Source organism: Gossypium hirsutum, chromosome A03 (genome assembly GCF_007990345.1).
Source record: "Gossypium hirsutum isolate 1008001.06 chromosome A03, Gossypium_hirsutum_v2.1, whole genome shotgun sequence".
Taxonomy (NCBI): Eukaryota; Viridiplantae; Streptophyta; class Magnoliopsida; order Malvales; family Malvaceae; genus Gossypium; species Gossypium hirsutum.
In genome coordinates, this window is record NC_053426.1 from 25,471,517 (window position 1) to 25,495,490 (window position 23,974).

The 23,974-nt window shown below is 34.7% G+C and overlaps 1 non-coding gene across 1 annotated transcript; it reads right to left on the minus strand.

The window, feature by feature from the left end:
• Nucleotides 1-16,503: 16,503 nt before the first annotated feature.
• LOC121225590 (small nucleolar RNA R71) lies at nt 16,504-16,609 on the minus strand. The gene has a single exon (XR_005923453.1). It is a non-coding gene; the product is annotated as a small nucleolar RNA R71 (small nucleolar RNA).
• Nucleotides 16,610-23,974: the final 7,365 nt, after the last annotated feature.

A 23,974-nucleotide genomic window follows, 5' to 3' on the forward strand; every position in this document is an offset into this window, starting at 1 on the left:
CCAGAAAGTAATGTAATAGCTAAAAGTATCCAGTGTTATGGAAAGATCTGAATCTGAGATAGCATAGATAATTTGAACCATCGAAAGATGATGAGTTAGTTATTGTTTGATCTTTGAGAACAGTAAAATGTAGTTACTAGTATGGGGGTTGAAAATCCTCGATTTCATTGAGAATGATGGTTATACAATTGATCTTGTCTATTGACGGTTCGGTCTTAGCTGGGTTCAAGACTGAAAATTGAAGTTTTATTGTAAGCCTATGTAACTGGGAAATGCGTTAGTAATTCGTGAACTAAGGGAGTATAGTATTGATACTAGAATGAAATGGGAAAGAGCTACTATAGATTTCATAGCTGGATTATCCCCGTCTCTGAAAAAGAGAAATGTTATGTGAATTGTTGTCCTCTGTTTAGCGAAATTGCAAATCATTTTGGCATGTACAGAATTCTCACTTGATAGGTAAATGGAATTATATGTCTCTGAGGTTGTCAGATTTCTTTGAATGTTAGTCTTCATTGATTGGATTGAGATCTAAGGTTTATATCGTAATTTCTTGGGAATCTAAAAATTTACAGACAACTAAGAGATCGAATTCGCAAACTATCGGGCCATATGAAATTATAGAGAATATAATGCTGTGATGAACTGGCTAGTTTCACCCTTCAAATTCGAAAGAATTCAAGTCTGTTATGTGTATGTGAGTTATGATGGTATGGATCAGATTCTTCATGTATATGAGACCTCTAACATAAGTCAAGATTTAGTTAATGTGTTGTAAAACAAATAAATGCTCATGCCCTTGGAATGAAGGATTGAAGTGTTAGGAACTAAAAGTTCAGTATTAGTAAAGATTCTCTAATGATGTTATGAATAAAGGAGCTTATGCGAAAATCAAACCGCATTTCCAGTAAGATTTTCAGGGAAGAAAATCCCCAAAGGGGGGAGAGTTGTAACAGCCCAATTTTGGGCCTAGTCAGAACAGTGGTTTCGGGACCACAAATCTGACGTAAGAAAATTCATATTTATTATATTTTTATGGTCTACAATTTCATGGAATGATTTTGTGAAAATCTCGTTTGAAAATTTTGACATTTGGGCACTTAATTTAGTAAAAAGGACTAAATTGTAAAAAGTGCAAAAATTGAGTTGTACATGCGAGGTGTCCAATTGTTATGAAATTTTAAATTGGAGGTCCTTATATGGTAATTAGACCATTGTTTAATTTTTTGGACAAAATGGGCATAAACTAGGTGAAATAAAATATTTTTAAGTTAGGGGCATTTTGGTAATCTAATAATTAAAAGAATTAAAAAGCCAGAATAAGCCAAATTGTCCATCTTCTGTAACACCCCTTACCCATATCCAAGGCCAGAAATGAAATTCTATTATCAGACTTGGGAAAAATGATCCTGACATAATTGTCATATGTAATCTTTCAAATAAATAATTCACACAGATTAAACACTTGAGCTGATCTAAACACCGTTGAATGACATTTCAAGTAATCCTTTATTCTAGTTACTAAACAATTCATCATGCAGTCCTTTTCTATTCATTCCTTACGCTAATCAAAACCATCTCAATTGCATTAGCTCAACTAGCCAAAATATCTCAATTGAAGTCATTAATTATAATTGACTTACTTGAGAGAAGTAATCCACCATATCGATTGAAACTCGTGCTTTTATCACTTATGCCTTTACTATTGTCAAATCCTTACACGAAAATTTGAGAAATTCCAATACTAAAATCACCACATTACCAAGATCAAATCGGAAGTATAGTCATGCTTGTCATGATTATCACGAGCTGAAGAACGCACTTCGAACATAAGTCATAATTGACAAATTATGGAATAAAGATAACAAGAAAACCAAATAAAGAAATCCAAGATACGATACTATGCCGAAAAATCGAAAACCAAACTCATAAGAAAATATGGAAGATCTCAAAAATTCCTCAGAGAAAAGAAGTTCAGAAGAAAATATCATTTAATCCCACTAGAATCAAATATAACAAGAACAATGTACCTTCCCATACATATATATCAAATAGAGCATCAAGTAAAAGAAACAGTATCATAATATCATACATATCCTCTCATCAATTCTTATCAGACGAAATGTAATAAAATGCCCGAGGAAATACAGCAACGCAAATTATAAACTAGTCAGACTACCAATGCTTCTATCTAACACCAGAATTAGAAAACATTCCCATATAACAAGAATTTCTTCACAAGATCAATAGCCATTGAAATTTTTCTGAGAATGGATAAATACATAGAACATCTTAGAAGAAACTGTTAAATCTGTTCAGCCTAACTGTCACACTCAGATATTACACATTTCAAATATCATTTCCCACAACTAGTTCTACCATCACAAATTTCATGTTAAACCTTTCACTAAAGAATAGCAGTTCTGAATAAATTTTGATTTACACTTTTCTCGACCATGTACCTGATTAATTCAATTTACCAAAGTAAATTCATTCTCTAACTGGGATAGTGCATAGCTCCAATAATCTTTATGTCAACCTGATACTTTTCTAGCTTTGACTTTCCTTATCAACTCATTCTCAATCTCTAATCATACTTATAATTATTCTATCATTGAACTCTTTGGTTTTTCAACCGGGAAATTATTCAGTACAAATCTCATGAAATTCCATTATAAGTACCACTTCGATAAGGGGAGGGGTTGTAGGGCCTCTGACTCGACTTTTTTATACATATACATATGACACAACTTTTATCATCATATCAACATCGTCAAAACCATGTCATTTATTTCAGGCAACGCAACATTTATGTTGGTTTACACCAATTTTCCAATTATCCCATTTAGACAAGTATACTTATCCATGCATCTTATGTTTTCTAGATAGCTTTACTTATCCATTCATTTAATCAAATAAGTCATGCTCATGACATCACATAAGGGCTAAACAAACATGAATATTTGCATCACAATCACAACTTTCACTTTTGTATCATCATATACATATCATTACAATCATATAATTCACTCTAAACAATTTAACATAGATAAGTTCATTTCGTTATAATTCTTTATCTCATAAAAATATCATTAACATTCATCAACATTCAATGTTCAATCAAGACAATGACATTTTCATTCGTATCATGATATTACGAACCCTTACTCATACCTCTACAAATTTCTATTTATCCCATTCAACTTGTCAAGTAAGCCAAGTGCACTACATCATATGAGCATTAAGAAAATATAGATATTTATCACAACATAAACTTTCATATCACGTGTTATCACATATATATCATAAACTTTTATTCATACTTTTCTGAACTGAGACTTATCATAATCATAATTTTACTCAAATACCTTCAATCACCTTGAACATGGTTGGTACAGCTCGGTTAGAGAGTACCTTTGTCTAAATAAGACGGTGCTCTTACGCGTCGGGAGACATCACACTATCACGGATCCATGGCATGTATAACTAGACTTTTACACATGCTAGGTTAGTCCGAGTACTGACTAAACCATAGCTCTGATACAACCAAATGTAACACCCCTTACCCGTATCCAAGGCCGGAACAGGGTACGAGGCATTACCAGACCTAACCATACGCATAGACGAAAATCGGGACATAAAATTTCATTTAATTCAAAATTTTTCAAACACATGCATAGACCCATATTTAAAGACATATAACATGGCATAAATGAGCACTTACACATCCATAATCATGCAATAACAAACAAAGCTAACTATATCATCACATCAAAACATAGGACACAACATAATTAGTTAAACTTACAAACCATAATGGATAAGGACCACATCTCATGATCATATATGATAACTCAATGCAGACCGGTACGTATGGTCAAAGTCATAATAATAATACATATCACAAACCAACTTCCTATACATGCCACTCACTTGATATTTCTAATATTTGAATTAATTCTCCCAAAAATGATAGCTTGATAGTGTGATTTTACCTTCGATGATCTCCAACCCCGAGCCGACCTGTCAAAACTGAAGACGTAAAGAGGAGGGGTAAGCTTTACGCTTAGTAAGTCCATATGAAGTTGATAAGCAATTACCCACATGTTTTTTTTCAAGGTAAAACATCATAATTGTACAATTTACTCTTGTTCAAGTTAAGTTGTTTTACTGAGTTATAGTTACTAATTCATTTATATCTGGAGCTAAAAGACTCCAAATTAAGTTTCATAAATTTTACTTGAAATTAGACTCATATAAATTTCTCCCATAAAATTTTCAGAATTTTTGGTTTAGAAAATTAGTACATTTTATTCATTAAAGTTTCCCTTGTTTTGCTGTCCAACAGTTCTGACCTCACTTCATTAAAAATTATTTTTCTCATAGTACAGAATTCAGATAATGCTCTCATCTATCTTTCTAGATAACATACTCAATAAGTATTTTAATAATATAAATTACAACCCATAATTATTTTTATACAATTTCTAATGATTTTCTCAAATTGAAATAGGGGATCACGAAGTCATTTAGACTCTGTCTCACATCAATTTAAATATCTCATAATATAAACTTTGATTGCATATAACGTTTCTTCTATGTGAAACTATACTCATCGGGATTTAACCTCATATTTTATTCAGCCCCTAATTCAATTTCCACAATTTATGGTGAATTTCCAAACTTACACCACTGCAGTAACCCAAAACTGCCAAGGCTAAATTTACTCATTCATTACTATTATTCACCAAATCCATACAATATCATTTCATTCATAATGGTAAGAACACATAATTATGCTTCATAATTATCCAAATCATGTCATTTTCATAATATTCACCAAATACTATATACATCATAGATCATCACATGTCAAGGCATCACACATAAGTTTAGTGTACATACCTGTACAACTTGTAACATAACTCAAAGACATACTCACCAATGGCTTATCTAATTGGGATCATCAACGAATACTTTGCCAAATTACCCATTGAACACTCGGAATAAAATCGGATACACGGAAAGCATGCACATAAGTGCCATACCCACAGCTAGACAAACTCAATAGCCTGCGGAATATATGTGTAGCCAAGCTACCATGTAACCCACCCATAAGTGAACTCAGACTCAACTCAACGAGCTCGGGTGTTCGCATCCATAAGTGAACTCAGACTCAACTCAACGAGTTCAGATGCCTAGTTACATCTCACGAACTCAGACTCAACTCAACGAGTTTGGAACTCAAATATCCTAGTGACATGTCACTTGTATCCTAATCTATTACTAAAGTTCAAACAGGATTTTCCTCGATCACATATCTTTTCCGTCTTCCATGGAATGTTGGAACCGATACCTGGTAGCATTTCATATTTATCAAATAGCTCACATAATTTGCATATTACTAAATAATAATCCACAAAGCATAATATTTCATGATAATAATCATCATATCATATAAATAACATTAAATTACTTAAAATAACAATTATGTTAATACATTTACACATGAACTTACATCTCATTTAATATCAAGGCAATAACATTAAATTACACATTGCATTATTAAAAATCATATGAACTTACCTCGTAATCAAAAATGGCTATTTTTACCATTTTGTCCACAACCTGATATTTTTCGATTTTAGCCTGAATTTCAATTTTTCCTTGATCTATCATTTCAAATATAGCCTAATTAGGACTCACATTATTCAAATTAACCCAAAATCATATTTTGGCAAAATTATAATTTTGCCCCTAAACTTTGTCAAAATTACATTTTTCCCTTAGGCTTGTAAATTAAACTTCATCCTATTTCCTTATGTTTTATGACATGCTGATTATATTTCCCTTCTATAGCAACCTCAAATTCACACTTTAACATGTACTTATGAACGTTAGGTATTTTTACCGATTATGTCGTTTTACTCGTTTTCACGTAAAATCGCTTAGTAAAAGTTGTTTAACACAATTTCAAGCTTCATATTCTACCATAAAACATCAAAATAAACACATTTCACCTATGGGTATTTTTCAAAATATAAACCCTAGGTTAAATTATTGCTAGAATAAGCTTAACCAAGTTACCGGATTTCAAAAATGTAATGAACTTTAAAAATGGGGCTAGGGAGCACTTCCAATCAAGCTTGGGAGTTTGAACAAACCTTAACCATGGCTACTACTGGTAGAAACGGTTGAATGAAGAAGATGATAGCTAATTTGGCTTATTTCCCTTTTTTAATTCTTTTAATTATTAGTTTACCAAAATACCCCTAACTTAAAAATATTTTATTACACCCATTTCATGTCTATTTTTGTCCAGAAATTAACCAATGGTCTAATTACCATTTAAGGACCTCAATTTAAAATTTCATAACAATTGGACACCTCTAGTATGTAGAACTCAACTTTTGCACTTTTTACGATTTAGTCCTTTTGACTAAATTAAGTGCCCGAACGTCAAAATTTTCGAACAAAATTTTCACAAAATTATTCCATGAAATCATAGACCATAAAAATGTAATAAAAAATAAAATTTTCATCGTCGGATTTGTGGTCCCGAAACCACTGTTCCAACTAGGCCCATAATCAAGGTGTTACATCTTCTTCTTGTTCTAGCCGAATCTACCATGGAAGCCATGGCTAGGGTTTGGTTCAAGCTTTCAAGCTCCATAGTAGGTGCATCCGAGCCCTGTTTTTAACGTTCTTTACATTTTTGAAGTCCTCGTGACTCGATTTACCTATTTCTACCATTATTTTGAGCTAGGATTCATGTTTAAAAATTTACCCATGAGTGATATGCATGTGTTTTGATGTCTAATGGTAGAAAATGAATGTTGGGTGTTAAATAAACGACTTTTACTAAGTGATTTTAATGAAAATGTTTAAAAGGACCATTTTGTAAAAAAAATATAAAAATGTCATAAAACTGTGATTTAGTGGAAGTTGTAGGCTACTATAGTTATGAAAATGATTCGATTAGGATTAAAGTGCAAAGAAATTAAATAAAAATCATTTTACGAGCCTAGGGGCAAAGTGTAAATATGACAAAGTTTAGGAGCAAAAATGTAATTTTGTCATAATATGATTTTTGGGTCACGATGAATAATGTGACTAATTAGCAAGCTAAATGTGATATTATAGATCAAGGGAAATGAGATTCGGACTTAAATCGGGAAGGTATGAGATTATGGACTAAAAAGGAATAATTAGTCGTGCTTGGATTTGAGGTAAGTTCGTGTGATAATAATAATACATTGTCATACTTTAATTGTAAATTATATTATTGTCTCATAAATTGAATGATGTGACACCCCTAAATTGACCCTAGTCGGAAAGCGGTTTCGGGACCGCTAAACCGAGTCACCAAATTATTTGAATATGATATTTATTGTCTAAAATATGTGAATATGAATGTGTGAAAGTTTTAAGCTTCGATTTAGTCGATTGCATGTGAATTCAGCTAATAGGACTTATGTGTGACACTTTTGAAATGTGATAGGTTAATCTATAGGATCTATTAGTGCATGTAATAAAAGGGTGGACTTGCATGTCAATTTCCCCCTTAATTTAGTAGTGGCCGGCCATGACAAGGAAGGAGGACAAAATGTTATGGGCAAAACATGTCATAAACATGTTATGTTAGTGATTCATGTTAGGAAAAATAAAATAAGGAGTATGGGTAATAATATAATAATGCAAAGGGAGGAGTGATGAAAAAAAAATTGTCTCATCCATGTTCCCCCCCCTCCATTGCCGTGAATTGAAGGAAGAAAACAAAAGAAAAAAAATGTTCATCTTCTTCTCCTACCTCTCTCAAGCCGAAACTAACCAAGAAATGGAAGAAAGCACACCTAAGGCATTCGGCCATCTTGTGTGGGGGAATTAAGGTATGATATCATGTGATTCTTTTGGAATTTTTGTGAAGTTGAGTTTGTTTTGGTGCTCATAACATGACCCATGTGTTAATTTTTGAGTTTGTGTTGTAAGAAACATTTGGTTATGTCCTTATATGTCAAATTGATGATAAATTTTTGATATTTGGTGAATGAATATGGGTTTCGGTCATGGTAGATAACAAAGAATGTGGTTGTTGTTCTTGTTAATTTGGATGAATTTTTGGTGGATAGGTGCTTGAATCAAACAAATGATCATGTGTGTACACTAGGTGCTAGTTGAGAAGAATCGGTCACTATATTGGAGGCCATTGCCGAATATGAGTTTAGTTATTGAGTTGATGGAATAAAAGAATTCTTAAAGATGTGTCACAACAAATTATATGTTAAGCTAAGGTTGTTAAATTATCAATCTTTCTTCCTAGCCGAATATGTGTTTATAAAGTTGAGTTGTTAAATAGATTTTGAAGTTAGCCCATGCATTTATTTTTGAATTTAAGAAGAATGATACATTCGACTATGCTTTGATGTGCTTGGATTGTTGTTCATTGAGTAAATGATTGACGAATGGTTAGAAGAATTTGAATGCTAAACTAGTTGATTTGTTTGATGATATATATATGTATTCGGCAATGGGATAAAATGTGTATTAAGGTAAGTTTCATGGTGATTAATTGGCTATGAAATTAGCTAAATTGAATAGGTATGTTTAATAATATGCTTAGTATAATGTATGATCTTATAACTCGGTTTGGTATTGAGATAAAGGTTAGATGTATGATTGGATTTTGGTATGTGTTAAATTGGTCAATCAAAGATTAAATGATATGTGATTGCTAAATGTGATTGTTAAGTGAATAATATTAGTTAAGTACTTAAGCAAATCTATTGTTTTACTTAAGCTTAAGAGCAAAGAGGATCAAAGTCGGATAAGGGAAAAGAGAAAGTAAACGAATAGCCGTGGACATCTAATCGTCAACCACTTCCGAGGTAAGTTTTAAGTGATTAAACGTTGAGTAAATTCAATCATAATAGGACATAATGAGTTGATTTAATAAGATATGATGTGGCCATGATATGTCTTAAACTCAAATGGTAAGTTCATATGTGTTTGGACTTGGAAATTTAAGAGCAAATTGTAATAATTTGCTTTGGACAGCAGCAGTAACGTGATTTTAGAAAATCACTATAAATTGTTGGTGTGGAATTATAGGCTGCATAAAATATGTAATCAAGGCTTAATTAGTCTAGTTTCTTATAAAAGAGACCTTGTGAGCAAAGAAATTTCCTATAAAGAGATATTTAAAGTTGTGTGAGACGGTGTCAGAATGACTCCGAAATCCCCTGTTCGGTTTTAGAAAATCATTATAAATTGTACAAAAATGGTTATAAGATAAAATTTATATGCTTAGACTCCTTAATGAGTCTAGTTTCAAATGAAATCAAATACAACACATTTTGAATTCTTTAAAATGAGAAATTTGATTCGTAGTGAAGAGTGGTCAGATTAGTCAAACAGTGAAACAGGGGAAACTTTAAGAAAAATCTGGTATTGATTGGCCAAACCTAAAATTCTGGAAATTTTATGGATGGAAGATATACGAGTCTATATTCAGGAAAAATTAACAGAAAGTGATTTGGAGTTTTGTAGCTCTAGTTATAAATAATTTAGTGACTATTGCTCAGGAAAAACAGCTTGTGCTGAATTTGAGATTATGTTGTAAACCTTGATAAACTTGTTTTAGTTGCTTATAAGCTATCGATTAAACATTGGTAATCAAAGTACCAAGTCCGTATTAAAGTGAAGCTATAAGCCACAAATGACTAGTATACCTAGTCAATTTTGTTATGATGAAATTGATGTACAAGTATATATATGTGATAGGGCCGAGTGGCCAATGTGATGAATGTGAACATGTGTATGTGTGATAAGGCCGAATGGCCAATGTGATGAATGTCAACATGCATATATGAGATAAGGCCGAATGGCCAATATGATGAATGTGAACATGTGTATGTGTGATAAGGCCGAATGGCCAATGTGATGAATGTGAACATGCATATATGAGATAAGGCCGAATGGCCAATGTGATGAATGTGAACATGTGTATGTGTGATAAGGCCGAATGGCCAATGTGATGAATGTGAACATGTGTATGTGTGATAAGGCCGAATGGCCAATGTGATGAATGTGAACATGCATATATGAGATAAGGCCGAATGGCCAATGTGATGAATGTGAAAGTGTACATATGTGATAAGGCCGAATGGCCAATGTGATGGATGTGGAAGTGTATAAATGTGATAAGTCCCGAAGGGCAATTGTGTCAGTACTATATCCGGGTTAAAACCCCGCAGGCTTTATGCAAGAATATTATCCTGACTAATGTCCGTAGGCTTCGTGCTCGTACTATATCCGAGCTTTAAAGACCCGACGGCTAAATGCTAGGATTCAAGTAAGACTTTGATATTGAGTATCTGCATTAAGTTACCATCAAATAAGTATTATGTATTCAAGATGTTCAGGTACGTATTACTTACTCATCGGTGGAGTGATTTCGAGGTGAATTATCAGTATCAAAGAGGTAGGTAAATGTGATTAATATTATAACTCCAAATGTGAGAATGATCTAATTGGTAATGGTATGTTTGTATAATAAAGTATGCGATGAAATATTCTTATGTATTAGTGCATATTCTGCCCAAAAGCCTTATGATCTGAGTATGGGTTGGGTTGAGCTAGATGTGCCAGTACAAGGTAAGGATTATGATTTGTAAGCTTACATATATGTGATAAAGAATATGTTGGTTCTTTATGTGCCTATGGTAATTTAGTACTTGTCATGTTGAAATACTTAAAAGTATGGATGTGATTATGAACAAGTGGAAAGGATTATTGAAAGTTGAAAATCGATGAAGAATGTGCTTTGGAAATATTTGACCATCTAGGTCATTATTATTCGAAAGTATATATGTGGCAGCCAAGTGTTGCGTTTAATGATATTATAGATCGAGATGAAGCTCTAGATTAACTTCATCGAACAGTTGAAATGAATGACCAATGATAGTGATTGAGAACACTTTGTTTTGCTTAAAACTTACTAAGCATTAAATGCTTACTCCGTTCTTTGAATCTCTGTTTTATAGATTTTGGTTCGTCAGCTATCAGACTCGGGATTATTGAAGTCGAAGTCGCCCACACTATCAAAACCCTTTTGGTACACTTTTGGTTGAACTCTGAAAATGGCATGTATAGGACTACCCTTTTGTTGTTGGTCATGTACCCTTCGGTTTTGTATAATTTTGGATAGCCATGCGAAAATGGCTTATATATGTTTGAGCATAATGTTATAATCATTTGGTATGGATATGGTTATTGAGAGGTGTGGATATGCTTAACAAGGATTGGCCATGGGAATGGTTAATCACTATCATAATTTGTGCTATTTATGCTAAAAGGGCTAGTTGAATCATGAAAACTATGAAATAGGTAAAGTCTACCTTAAAGGCAGATACTGACAGCAGCAGTGATGTAGATTTGGAAAATCACTAAAAATAGTAGGAATGGAATTAAATAGTGAATAAATTATTTAAATGAACCTTGATGAATCCACTTTCATATGGAAGAAACGAAACGGTCATATGAGTGGTATGTTAAGAGATAATTAGGTTTTCGTGAAACAGGGCCAGAACAGCTTCTGGATTCCCTGTTCCGACTTTGGAAATTCATTATAAATTAACCAGAGATAATTAGAAGTCATGCCATATATGTATAGATTCCTCTCTGAGTCTAGTTTCTATAGAAACAAACATCATCAGTATTGAAGCCCTGTACAGGGAGATATCCAAATTGTAATGCATGAAGGTCAGTGTAGTCGCACCCTGTAACAGGGGAGACTTTAACTAATAAACTGTACTAATTGGCCCTACCAAAAATTCTAGAAAAAGATATCTAGATGGACATATGAGTCTAGTTTCAGGGAAAAATCACGAAACTGATTTTTGAGTTGTGAAACTCAAGATATGATTTTTAAGGTGACAGCGACACAGTTAGCCAGCTGTCTGGAAAATTTTAAAATGGACTGCGATAGTAAGCGAATTTAGTCTGTGAACCCCTCGTGTCCGACTCCGGCAACGGTCTCGGGTACGGGGCGTTACAAATGAGTTGTCATACGGATGTATACGTCGAGAATTTGACAAGTAAGTACCTACGATAATGTTATCGTTGATTGTGTCTGAATCTAAATTAGTAAGTTGATTTGAACTTGTTGAGTTAAAGGTTATTCTATGCTATGCATAAGAAGTGATCTATAATATGTCTATGATGTGTGATGACAATGTGATGAATTGTGATTTTGTGTTAAAAAGTGATTATCATGATTATTAACAATATGTGAAATCATGAGCTTAATTACCATCATGAGATATATGATTCGATCCTAGGGACAAATTTCGAAGAGATGTGTATTCGAAGAAGCCCCAGGTGACGCTGAGGAATGTTTAGGATTCGGATATCATGACACCATCATTTATGAGATCCCCTGTAAGACCATGTTTGGGACATGGCATCGACATCCTAGATAAGAGCCAGTGTAAGACCATGTATGGGATATGGCATTGGCGTTGATATGTGTGCCAGTGTAAAACCATGTCTGGGACATGGCATCGACGTTGATATGTGTGCCAATGTAAGGCCATGTCTAGGACATGGCATCGACGTTGATATGTGTGCCAGTGTAAGACCATGTCTGGGACATGGCATTGGCATTGATATGTGTGCCAGTGTAAGGCCATGTTTGGGACATGACATCGACGATGATATGTGTGCTAGTGTAAGATCATGTCTAGGACATGGCATCGGCACCGATATGAGACTTCGTATAAGACCATATCTGGGATATGGCATCGACATGTAGATCCATGTAAGACCATGTCTGGGACATGGCTTTGGTACTTTATTTGGTGTATGATGATTCTGAACGTCCTTCAGTATTCGGAGCTATCAACGGACCATTCAAGATTTTTGGTTAAGAAGTGGAGTAATATGAATAAGAATATGTGGTACAAGTATGTACGCGAATCTCTAAGCTCATGGTTATTAAGATTTTGAAATGTCGAGACCTCGTTGAGCTAAGATGTATGAATTATGATCATGAATTTTGTTGCAATATCATGCTAACTTACATTGTGTAATTGAACATGGAATTCATGAGATGGTGAGTTCATGATTAGTTGAAAATGAACTTATGATAGTTATCATTATATTGCTCTAAAATAGTGTTGGACAGCAGCAGTAGTCTGACTTTGAAAATCCACCAAAAATTGTGGAAATCGAATTAGAGACTGAGTAAGATATTAAATTAAAGCTTATTTAGTTTAGTTTCACATATAGGAAATGGTGTAAGCAAAAGAATTTCATATTATGAGATATTTAATTTTTGTGAGACAGGGCCAGAGTGATTTCGGGCTCCCTTATCATAAATTTGAAAAATCACTAAAAATTGTACAATAATAATTATGGGTTAGAACTAATATGACTAAGTTCTTAATGAATATATTTTCAATATAAAACAAACGGTAACATCATCTGAACTCCATACGATGAGATAATTAATTTTTAGTGAAGAAGGGTTGAAACTGTCAAACAGCAGTACATGGGAAATTTAAAGAATAAACTATACTTATTGGCTAGACCAAAAATTCTAAAAATTTTATGGTAATAAGATATGTGAGTCTAGTTTCAGGGAAAATTAGTGGATCTTAATTTGGAGTTCCGTATCTCAAGATATTAATAATTTAGTGACTATGCCTCAAGTAGACAGCTTGACTGGATTATGAGCGAATAGTGGAATTATGTGCAACTTCGATTGTGTTACCATGAGAATATGTTGTAAGAATTTGGAAAAAGCACGTTAATAAATTGCTTATTATTATTTTCTTACGGACTTACTATGCTATAAAGCTTACCCCCTCCTTTCCATTTCTTTAGTGTTGTCAGGTTAGCTCGGGTTTGGAGATCGTTGGAGGCAGCATCACCCTATCAAATTATCAAGTTGGGGTATTAATAAACCTTAAGTGTTTTGAAGTGAGTTGCATGTATAGAGACTTAGTACTTTATGATATGTTTTCATGAATTGGCCAATTGAGTTGGCTTATAATGATTCATTTGTATAGAGCCATGAGATATGGCTGATATTTGATCATTGGGTTGTAAACTTAATTGATTTTGCATGACTGATCTAATGTCTTGATGATGTGCATGTTGTGATGGCTTGGTATCAATGAATGTATGATATAGTTTGCATATTTGATGGATGAACTTTGATCAATAGATGTGACCATATTCTTAGTATAAAAGTGTAAATTTAGAGTAAGTTAATGATGTTAATGAAGAATGAAATTAGTTAGAATTCCTTATGGAAACATGTTAAAGATGAGTGTGTAATATGTGACATTAAGGATATGAATTAGACATGAGGATGAATGCTAGATGACTAAGTTGAGAATATCAGCATGAAGACAACCATGGTATAAGGTATAAGTGGTAGTGAAGATTACAAGGCCAAATGAATATGATTTGGTATGTCTAGACTTGATATAAAATGAGTATGAGAAACACAAGTATGATGACATGAAAATGCAATGTTTGTGACTTAATTGAGGATGTTTAATCATTAAATGGATGCCGTGTTATATATCCTTGATGTTATATAAATGTGTGAGGGATTAAGGTTGACCAAGGCTTGGAAACTAGCTTAAGTGTTGGCCACATGGGCAAAGACACGGCCGTGTGTTTCAGTTGTGTGGGGAACACAGCCTTAGCACATGGGCATGTGATTTGGTCGTGTGACCCCATTTCGTTGCTGACATCATAAACAGAGAGTTTCAGGCGCTAAGGACATGGGCGTGTCCCAAGCCACACTGGCGTGTGTGACCACATGGCCTAATCTACACGAGTGTGTGACTCTCTAAACATGGAAAATTTCTCTAAGTGTTGTAAAATTTTTAGAAGTCCTTGGTTTAGTCCCGAACCACCCCCGATGTGTGTTTTGGGCCTTGTAGGACTGTATAAGGGGCGATTTGCATGTGTTTGAATGTTTTTGAATTGGTTGAAATTTTATGGCCCGGTTTTACATGTATGTGTATGTTTAAGTCTGATAATGCCTCGTATCTTATCCCGACGTCGGAGACGGGTAAGGGGTGCTACATTTTCAAATAAAATCAAGTCTTTATTTCATTTATGCATGATTGAAAGGCACTTGAATTAGTTAAGCGATCCTAACCAGACGATGGCTACTGGACGCATAATTGAAATGTGCATGCTCATTTTATATCCTAACATCATTAAATTGCAGGTTGCATAACAACTCTAACCAAGATCTATTATCTGGAGAATTTTATATTTGTGTGATTAAACTTTTTCAAACCTAACACGTCCCTGTTACCTCACACGAATGCTAAGAAACCCTTAGTAAATAAGGATCAGTAAAATGCGTATTTACTAAGTAAAGTATTCTGAAGGACCTAATGTGATTTTCCAAACTCATTAAAGATCAAGCTTCAATGGAATGTTTTTTTTGAATGTTATTAAGCATGTTGATAATAAATTGAGTTTAATTAATGTAATTGTCCTAGTTTATTTATGTTATAATTGTTGCAAATTGTGTTTAATTTTGCTAAAATCTATTTCATTCATATAGTTTGCATACTTAGGATAATCTGCATTAGGGACATTGCATTTAGTTTAATATATTCAATTTTCACTTCTCAACCATATTGTGTTTTTATTTACCAAGTTGTTAGTATAATTTTACAATTAAGTGATTAAACACAAATACAATCCTTGTAGAGATGATAACTTTATACTTACTTATTACTTGATAAAGACTGTGTACACTTGCACAAACCTACGCATTACAAGTTTTTGGTGCCATTACAGGGGATATTTAACTGTTGCCATTGTCTTTTTTTTGTGAAATTATTTACTTCCAATTTGGTTTATTTCTAACATTACTAACTTATTCTTTTTAATTTTGTGATTTTCTTTTCAGGTGTTTATAAGCATAGATCAGATTATCGATTTACTCCCTGTAGACCTTGAAATTGAGTGAACTTTTAGAAAAAGAAGACATGAACGAACAGCTCAAAGACAAGTCGAGATGGACCTTGGAAATCAAAATCAAGACCAAGGTAATGAAGCCAATCATGTACGAAACCCAATCCTCATTGCCGATGATAGGGATCGATGCATCAGACAATATGCTGTGCCACTTTTTAGTGAGTTAAATCCAGGAATTAGAAGGCCAGATATTGAGGCAACCCAATTTGAATTGAAACCAGTGATGTTTCAAATACTTCGAATGGTGGGCCAATTCAGTGGTATGCCCACGGAAGATCCACATCTCTACCTTCGATTGTTTATGGAGGTGAGTGATTCATTCAAGATAGCCAGTGTGACTGAAGACGCACTGAGGTTGAAGTTATTTCCATACTCATTGTGAGATCGAGCATGAGCATGGCTCAATTCATTGCCACCAAGTTCCATATCTATATGGAAGAATTAGCAGAGAGATTTTTAGTTAAGTATTTCCTGCCTAGAAAAAATGCTAAGTTGAGGAACGAGATCACACTTTCCAACAATTGGATGATGAATCTTTATATGAGGCTTGGGAGCGATTCAAGGAGTTACTTCGTAAGTGTCCTTATCATGGGATTCCTCATTGTATCTAGTTGGAGACATTCTATAATGGTCTCAATGCACATACAAGATTGATGGTAGATGCTTCTGCGAATGGTGCAATTTTGTCTAAGTCTTATAATGATGCTTATGAGATCATTGAGAAGATCGCAAGTAATAACTATCAATGGCCAACAAATTGAATAGCTTTAGGAAGATGTGTAGCTAGAGTTCATGAAGTTGATGCCCTCACTTCGTTATCAGCTCAGCTATCGTCTATTTCCTCTATGTTAAAACAATTTATCGCTAATACTGTTAATAAATTTGCAGTTCAGTCACCAACTCCGTTTAAAGTAGTTTCCTATGTGTACTGCGTGGAGGGTCATTCTTTTTAGAATTGTCAATCAAATCCCGGGAACCAATATCAAAATAGGAGTGGATAAGGACCTCAATCCAACTTCTACAATTCTTCATGGCGTAATCATCCAAATTTTTCTTGTAGTAACCAAGGAAATGGACCAAATAACAACTTATTATAGCATAGACCCAACCAATCTCAAGGGTTTAATTAGCAAGCTTCAAAACCACCTCAAGCTGAGGCATCGAATAGTTTGGAGAACTTGTTGAAAGCTTACATGGCAAAGAATGACGCTTTGATCCAAAGCCAAACAACAACATTTGGAAAATGGGTCAGTTAGCTACAGAGCTTCGTAATATATAGCAAGGAACCTTGCCGAGCGATACTGAGAATCCAAGAAATTTGGGTAAAGAACATATCAAGGCAGTGGCATTGCAAAGTGGTAAAATTCTGGAAACCCGATTGATTGATGTCGAAGATAAGCCCATTGAGAAGAATCAACCGGCTATTGAAATTCCTATACCAAAAGAGACAGAATCTGCAATGACTGACAAGGTAAATTCTACCTTAGTGAAATCAGATACTTTAACATCTTCTTTGGATGTAGATTTACCTACTTAGAAGAGTTATTCGGTTCAACCGAAAGTTCCATCACCTCTAAATTCACAAAGATTGTAGCAACACAAGTAGAAACAGGGGGTGCAATTCAAAAAGATTTTGGATGTTCTGAAGCAGTTACACATCAATATTCTGTTGGTGGAGACTTTAGAACAAATGAAAATTTATGAGAAGTTTATGAAGGATATATAGTCTAAGAAGAAACGACTGAGTGAGTATGAAACTATTGCCTTGACAAAGGAGTGCAGTGCGTTCTTGCAGAACAAACTGCCACCGAAATTGAAAGTCCTAGGAAGCTTTACTATACCCTGTAACATCGGTGAATCTTACTGGGGTAAAGCTTTGTATTATTTAGGAGCAAGTATCAATTTGATGCCTAAGTCTATTTTTAAGATGCTAAGGATAGGTGAAGTAAGACCTACAACTGTGACGCTTCAGGTAGCGGATCGATCTTTAGCATATCCTGAAGGAAATATCAAGGATGTTTTGGTAAAAGTCGATAAAGTTATTTTTTTTGCTGATTTCATTGTCTTAGATTTTGAAGCAGATAAGGAAGTGTCGATCATCCTTGGGAGACCTTTCTTAGCCACGGGAAAAACGTTAATTGATGTGCAGAAAGTTGAACTCACCATGCGAGTTCAAGATGATTAGGTAACTTTAACATTCTTAAAGTAATGAAATTTCCCTATCCGGTAGAAGAGTGTTCAGTTATGGAAGAGATAGAAGCCTTGCTTTCTATGGAAAGCAATTTTGAAGAAGATGTATTAGAGAAAGACTTAGATCTTAACCCTTTGGAGGATGAAGAAGGTGAAGAAAACATGGCTTTGACAGAAGCCAACCCAAGAAATTTTATTCAATCCACACGGTTTGAACCGTTGGAGTTAAAAGTCAGAGAATTTGTGCAACCCAAGTTGTCAATTGAAGAACCACCTAAACTCGAACTAAAGGTACTTCCTTCCCATTTGAAATATGTTTATTTAGGTGACTGTTCCACTTTGCCTATGATTATTTTAGCAGAACTGATGAAAGATCAAGATGAGAAACTAATTATTGTTCTAAAGAAATTTAAGAAAGCAATTGGTTAGACCATAACTGATATTTAAGGTATAAGCCCTTCTTTTTGCATGCATAAATTAGAATAAGGTGAAAGAGCTCGAATTGATGGGCAAAGGAGGCTCAATCGTATTATAAAGAAGTTGTGAGAAAGGAAGTGATCAAATGGTTAGATGCAGGAATCATCTATCCTATTTCAAATAGTTCGTGGGTAAGTCCGGTTGAGTGTATGCTGAAAAAAGTTGGAATCACGATTCTTGAAAATGAGCACAACGAGTTGATTCCATCGAGAACTATTACAGCTTGGAGAATCTGTATTAATTACAGAAAATTGAATAAAACAACTCGGAAGGACCATTTTCCATTGCCTTTTATGGATCAGATGTTAGATCGACTGGCAGGTAATGAATTATATTATTTTTTAGATGGCTATTTGGGATATAAACAAATAGTTGTAGCTCTAGAGGATCAACATAAAACAACCTTTACTTGTCCATACGGTACGTTTTCTTTTAGGCAAATGCCTTTTCATCTATGCAATGCACCTGTAACATTTCAACGATGCATGATGGCAATATTCACTGGTATGGTTGAAAATTTTGTTGAGGTTTCCATGGATGATTTTTTTTTTGTTTTTGGCAACACTGATGATATTTGTTTGAGTAATTTGGCTACGATACTGAAGAGATGAGAAGAGACGAATCTTGTCCTTAACTGGGAAAAATACCATTTTATGGTTAAGGAAGGGATTGTCTTAGGGCATAAAATCTCAAGAGAGGAATTGAAGTCGACAAAGCAAAGGTGGATGTAATTGAAAGATTATCGGCCCAATTAATGTGAAAGGAGTCAGAAGTTTCTTAGGCCATGCCAATTTTTACCAAAGGTTTATCAAAGATTTTTTGAAAATTTCTAAACCATTGTGTTTGTTGTTAGAGAAAAATACAGTGTTTGATTTCAACAAAGCATATTTGGGAGCTTTTGAAGATCTAAAAAAATAGTTAATCTCAATGTAACACCCCACACCCGAGCCCTACGCTGAGACGAAATACGAGGCGTTACCACACTTAAACACATGCATACAATCCTTTCGATGTCATCAAGAGTTGTTTAAATTTAAAACTTTTTAAACATTGTCTAAACTCATTAGCATGGGCCTACGAGGCCTCAAACATCCATTGGGAACCATTCAGGACCAACTCGGGTCCTTTAACCAACTTTAGAAAAATAACCCTTGAAATAGGGCACACGCTCGTGTGGAAGGGCAACATGCCCGTGTGAAAATTGTACATGGTCGTGCTGATGGCCCGTATGGCTCACACAACCTAAGTATCTAGTGGCATGCCCGTGTCCCCCTGCCCGTGTAGATTTATTTTTCAATTCAAATCTACAGGGGTTTTCACACGGCCTGGCACACGCCCATGTCCATGGCCCGTGTCCTTTACGTGGCCATGACATGTCTGTGTCTTAGGCCGTGTAAAAAAACTTGACATTCTGTTTCTGACGTCAGCATCCAGTTTAGGGCATACGGCCAAGGGACATGCCCGTGGCCATAGGCTGTGTCCTCTATACGGCTGAGACACATGGCCATGTCTCTACCCGTGTTTTTACTACCATGCATACTGACTTGCAAAATTTATGTGCAGGGGACACACGGCCTGATAACACGGCCATGGGGCTGACCGTGTGTCACACACAGCTTAGACACATGCCCGTGTGTCTACCCTTGTAGACAAAATAAGGCTATTTACCAAGCCTTTTTGCCACCCTTACTTGCATTAACCTACATAACATCTAACATGACAAATACACACAATAATATAAGGTCTAACCAGCCATACAAGGCATTATCTCATCCATGAAAATATCATCATTTGCATATATCAATAACAAACATTAGCCATTATCCAAGGCTTTATACAAAATGAAGGGATTCATCCCAAGCCAACACATTTGGCCAAATTAACATTGACACAAAACTCAAAAGTCTAAGCCCTATACATGCTATATTCAAAATAATAAAACCAACTATACCAAATGCTTCGATTGATAGTGTGATCGATGCATCTGATGTCCAATGATCCTCGAGCTAATTAGGCTGCACTATAAGAAAATGGAAAGGAGAGGGAGTAAGTATAAAGCTCAGTAAGTTGCATGCAAATAAATATAACAACAACTCTACCATTCATCATCATGCTCATAGTACAAAAGTAGGCATAAGCACAAGTTACTCATCACTATCCAATACAATTCACATAGCATATATTGAGCTCACATCTCATACATTTCAAATAGGTACCTGTACCACTCACAACATGGTTATACTTTTCTCATTTAACTTAAACTGTTACTCTCTCCAATGAACCATTTGGAATGCTATCGAATATTCACTAAGCCTCAAACATAGGGTATAATGCCGATGCCATGTCCAGAAATGGTCTTACACTGGCTCATCCATCAAGCCGATGCCATGTCCCAAACATGGTCTTACACTGACTATCGAAATCAAAGCTGATGCCATGTCCTAGACATAATTTTACACTAGTTCTCACATATCTGTGGCATCTCTCGTAGCCGATGCATATCGCAAGCATGTCTTACACTGGCTTACATATCGAGGCCGATGCATGTCCCAGACATGTCTTACACTAGCACACAAATAACCCGAATGTCATGGCATGAATATCCGATTTATTTCTCAAGGTTCAAACGGGAGTTCTAATATCTCATTATTCATCATACATAATCATTTCCACAAACAATAAATTTATTCTATATCAATTCAAACATATATAATACAACATAATTGTATTATTTACATACAACTTACCTCGGTATACAAAATGTAGATGACTAGTTTGGCTTAGTCCACTTGTTTTGCTTTTCCCCGATCTAGCCCAAATTTTGTAATTCTTGATCTAAAATGATATAAATTTATTCATTTCATCAGCATATTAATCTAGGCACTCGAAAAATCATAATTGGGCAAAATGACCATTTTGCCCTTAAACTTTCACAAAATGACCACTTTACCCCTAAGTCCGAAAATCAATTTTTATCATATTTTCTCACTAATCAAGCCTAGTTGAATACTTTTTATACTAGGAGTAGCCTACAATTCTCATTATTTCACAGATTTATCAACTATTTTACAAATGCAAAATGGTCCTTAGTTAGGGTTTCCATGAAAACTACTTCACAAAAGTTGTTTATTTCACAACTATGATTCATTTTCTTCCATAAAATTTCAAAAAACAACATGAACACTCTCATGGTAAAACACTATACTTTCAACCATTTTGCAAAATATTCCCCTTATTTGAAAGCTCATGCTATAAGGAGTCCAAAAATACAAAAATTATCAAGAAAAACTATCAAAATAACTTACTTGTGAAGGTAAAGAGTGGCTGCAATTTTTCAAGCTTCTAAACCACTATTTTTGCTGGTATTTTTGGTGGTGAAGAGGGTGAGAAAAAGATGATATCCTTTCCTCTTTATTTTATTTCGTGTTGGTCAAATAAATTACCAAATTTCCACCTAACCTTGACTTTCTCTATCTTTTGTCTCCTATGGCCGACCATCACTTATCCAAGGGTCCATTTTCCCTTTAAAGACCCCCAATTTTGGTTTTCTAGCTATTTAACACCCTTAGCTATCAAAATAGGACTTTTGCTCTTTATGCAATTTAGTCCTTTTTCACAATTGAGCTCACAATCGCTAAAATTAATTCACCAAAATTTTCATTTTTCATATAATCATGCCACAACACATAAAATAATATTAAAAATAATTTCTCTGACCTCGGATTAGTGGTCCCAAAACCATTGTTCCAGTTGGGCCTAAAATCGGGCCGTTACACTCAACCCTAATAATCATTACACCTGATTGGAGCTCACCTTTTGAGTTGATATGTGATGCAAGTGATTATGTTGTTGGAGCTGTGATGGGTCAAAGAAGAAACAAAGTGTTTCACCCTATTTACTATGCAAATAGAACTTTGACGGGAGCCCAACTAAATTATACAGTAACTGAAAAAGAACTCTTTGCTATAGTTTTTGCTTTTGAAAATTTTTGTTCATATCTTATAAGTACCAAAGTTACAGTATTTACTGAGCATGCGGCCATTAAATACTTGCTCACAAAGAAAGATACGAAACTGAGGCTAATTTGTTGGATACTGTTACTCCAAAAATTTGACTTTGAGATCCAAGACAGAAAAGATGTCGAAAATCAAATAGCTGATCATTTGTTGAGGTTAGACCGAGATAAGGTAACTCGATCATGTGTGCCTATCAACGAGAATTTCCCAGATGAACACTTGTTTGGGGTGAGTCGAATTCATGAAACACCTTGGTTTTCTAATTTTGCCAATTATCTTGCATGTGGAATAATTCCTCGAGAAATGACATACCAACAAAGGAAAAAATTCCTTTATGATAGTCGATATTATTTTTGGGAGAATTAGTTTTTGTTTAAACAGTGTGCAGATAATATAATCTGAAAGCGAGTAGCTGAAAGTGAGATTGCTGAGATCTTATATCATTGCCATTCATCTCCAAGTGGGGGACACTTTGGTGGTTCACGTACTGCAACAAAGATTTTGCAAGCAGGTTTCTTTTGGCCTACACTATTTAAAGATGCTTACACTTATGTGAAGAACTGTGATAAATGCCAAAGGATCAGAAATATATCAAGAAGGAATGAGATGCCATTGACAAACATTTTGGAGATTTAATTATTCAACGTATGGGGCATTGACTTCTTAGGTCCGTTTCCTTCTTCGTATAGGAACAAATACATCTTAATTGCTGTGGACAATGTATCCAAGTGGGTTGAAGCTGAAGCATACCCTACAAATGATGCTAAGGTAGTCATGTGATTCCTAAATAAGCATGTGTTTACACGATTTGGGACACCAAGAACTAGTATTAGTGATGAAGGTTCTCACTTTGTGAACAAATGACTTAAGTGGTTGCTTGAAAAATATGATGTGAAGCAGAAGATTGCTACTACCTATCACCCCTAGTCTAATGGGCAAGTTGAAAAAGTGAACCGTAAAATCAAAGGTATCCTTGAAAGGGTAGTATGCCCTAGCAGAAAAAGTCTCGAAGGCTCGATGATGTATTATGGGCCTATCGAACATCATTTAAGACATCGTTAGGAATAAATCCTTATCGGTTAGTCATTGGGAAGGCATGTCAATTGCCATTAGAGTTGGAGAATAGAGCTCACTGGGCTTTGAAGTAGTTGAACTTTGATATTAAGCAAGCCGGTGAGAGAAGATGTTACAACTTGATGAATTGGAAGAGCTGAGGTTGTTTTCCTCTGAGAATGTGAAAATGTGTAAAGAAAGATCAAAAAGATGGCATGTCAGAA